The sequence below is a fragment of the Diabrotica virgifera genome, chromosome 9 (genome assembly GCF_917563875.1).
Source record: "Diabrotica virgifera virgifera chromosome 9, PGI_DIABVI_V3a".
Lineage (NCBI taxonomy): Eukaryota > Metazoa > Arthropoda > Insecta > Coleoptera > Chrysomelidae > Diabrotica > Diabrotica virgifera.
In genome coordinates this window covers 33,842,644-33,845,517 of record NC_065451.1, presented here as the reverse complement: position 1 = coordinate 33,845,517, position 2,874 = coordinate 33,842,644, and positions in this window count along the sequence as shown.

Genomic DNA, 2,874 nt, shown 5'->3' with positions numbered 1-2,874 from the left:
ATTCGTCAAATTCCGAGTGAAATATTTTAACGTGAAATAACCAAAAATGAAGCACATTTCGGGGAAAACTCATTTAAACTTATTTAAAGTGTTTAAAAAAAGCTTCATTTTTGTTTTATAAAAAAAATTTCTAGCATCAAAATTAAACAAGTTACGCTCAAAATAAAGTTAGTCCCTTTTGGTTTTGGTAAAAAAATCGAGAAAATCACCCCCTAATTTCACCCCACAAGTTTCTTGACTCGTGTATATATTGTTTATATGATCTGTAAGTTTCATCGGTTCAAAGTCCTTATTATTGAAGCGGCTGTAGTTAAAAGGGGTTGAACGAATCACTGATCACGAATGTATGCAAATTTAGAAACACCAAATCTTGATCAATTTTTGTCTAACAGAAAAACAAAAAAATACATGATATTCAGAAAAGCAAATCTGACTTTTTTTGTATTTCGAGACTTTTGATATCTCTAACAATTTTTAAGTTATTTTGAAAAAAAGCATATTTATCAAAATTAAAATTTTTAAAAATTTTACTTTGAAACCAAATTTTTTCAAAACTAAACACTTTGAATCGATGAAACTTACAGATCATATAAACACAATATAAGTAAAATAATTTATGGAGTGGCAACGATTAATTTCATTTAAGTTGCTAATTAGGGGGTGGTCTTCCCCATTTTTTTTTTGCAAAAACAAAAGGGACCAACTTTATTTTGAGCGTGACTTGCTTAAATTTAATGCTAGGAACTTTTCGTAAAAACAGAAATAAAGATTTTTTTAAAAACTTTAAAAAAGTTGTAAAGGGTTTTCCCCAAAAAGTGCTTAATTTTTTGGATATTTCACGTCGAAATATTCTATTTGAAATTTGGTGAATATGAATCTATATTTCATTGGCTATAACTCTGGTTCTACGAGATCCAGAGACCTAACGCGCACACCATTTTTTTTACTTTTTTATAGGCTATATTTTTGCTAAGAACGGTTTTTTCGACAAAATACTTACCTTTTGAGTTATTTGCGAAAAACCGTCTAAAAATGTAGTTATTTTGTTGAAAAATGAACATATTCACTCGCAAATAACTCGAAAAGTATTGACTTCGTGAAAAAACTCTATAGAATAAAAGTTACTTAAAATTAGTCAGTTTACCCATTTCCGGAGATGTTTTGGACATATATTTTTTTACCTCCAAGAGGGGGTGAAAGTCACCCCCATGGCAAAAGCACACGTCGGCACAATATCACTTTTTTTCATTGACATGTATGCTATGCGTATGCCAAATTTCATGTCAATCCAAACGGTTCTTTAAAATTTAGAGCAAAAACCGTGAAAGAATGGACTATTAGATTGTAATGAAATTTGGTACGCACGTTGCTAACATCTCAAACAAAACAAGTGATATTGTGCCGATGTGTGCTTTTACCGTGGGGGTGAGATTCACCCCGTTTCGGGGTGAAAAAAGAAACCTTTAAAATAAGTCCGGAAGTGGATAAACTGATTAATTCTAAGCAACTTTTGTTCTATACAATAATTTATCACTAAGTTACATACTAAAAAAAACGTTTTTGGTGGTTTTAAAAGCACTTTCAAACTGATGAGACTTACTGATCATAGAAATACAACATAAGTAAAGCAACTTGCTAAGCGGTAACGATTAATTTCATTTGAGATGCTAATTAGAGGGTGATTTACCTGTTTTTTTTTTAAAGGACCAACTTTATTTTGAGCGTAACTTGCTTATTTTTGATACTAGATACTTTGTCAAAAAACAAGAATAACGTTTATTTAAAGCTTTAAAAAAGTTGAAATGAGTTTCAACAAAAAGTGCTTCATTTTTTGGTTATTTTATGTTGAAATATTCAATTTGGAATTTGACGAATATGAACCTGTTGTTCATTAGCTATAATTCCGCATCGACCGGGTCTACAGACCTCACACATACACCATTTTGTTCATTTTTTTATAGCCTATATTTTTGAAAAGAAATTTTTTTTGAAAAAATAGTTTTTTAAATTATTTGCGAAAAACCGTCCAAAAAGTGGGTTTTTTGTTGGAAAATGACATATTCACTCGCAAATACCTCGAAAAGTATTGACTTAGTGAAAAAACTGTATAGAATGAAAGTTGCTTAGAATTAATCCGTTTATCCACTACCTGACTTATTTTAAAGGTTTCTTTTTTCATCCCCGAAAATGGGTGAAACTCACCCCCAGTGTAAAAGCACACATCGGTACAAAATCATTTGATTTCTCTGACATGTTAGCTACGTGTATGCCAAATTTCATATCAATCCAAGTGTTTTTTTATAATTTAGAGCAAAAACCGTTAGTAAACGTACTATAAACCGTTATTTTTGCAATAATTTATTAATAACAAAGTCGGAACGTGGTTTAAGTTATCACGACTAGTGGAAATCGATTTGGCGTATAAAAATGCTATAAAAAGACTACAAACTTGCTGTAGATAGCGTATTATTTCGAACTTTTCGGCGAATAAACAAATAATTTTTTAATAACCAAATAAGAACATATTTTGAGTAATCGCGACTAGTCGCATTCGATTCAGCGAACAAAAATACACCAGGGAAGACATTAACACTATTAATTTATTTACAGGGCTTCTAATAATTCTTTGAAAAATACCGAATTTTACCATAATTTGTTAATAACAATTAAACGCACAATTTTTGGGCTTTCAGACCACTTCCATTGGATTCATCGAACCAAAAAACCTATAATACCACCACCAAATAACGGCGAGCTAGAATTCCCCACGGGACCCCCTATGTTGCGACTAGACTAATACGAAACTTATTAGTAGAGAAAAAACTCAACTTGAGAAATTATTATCGCTTATTAGGGCAGTCAATGAGGTTATTT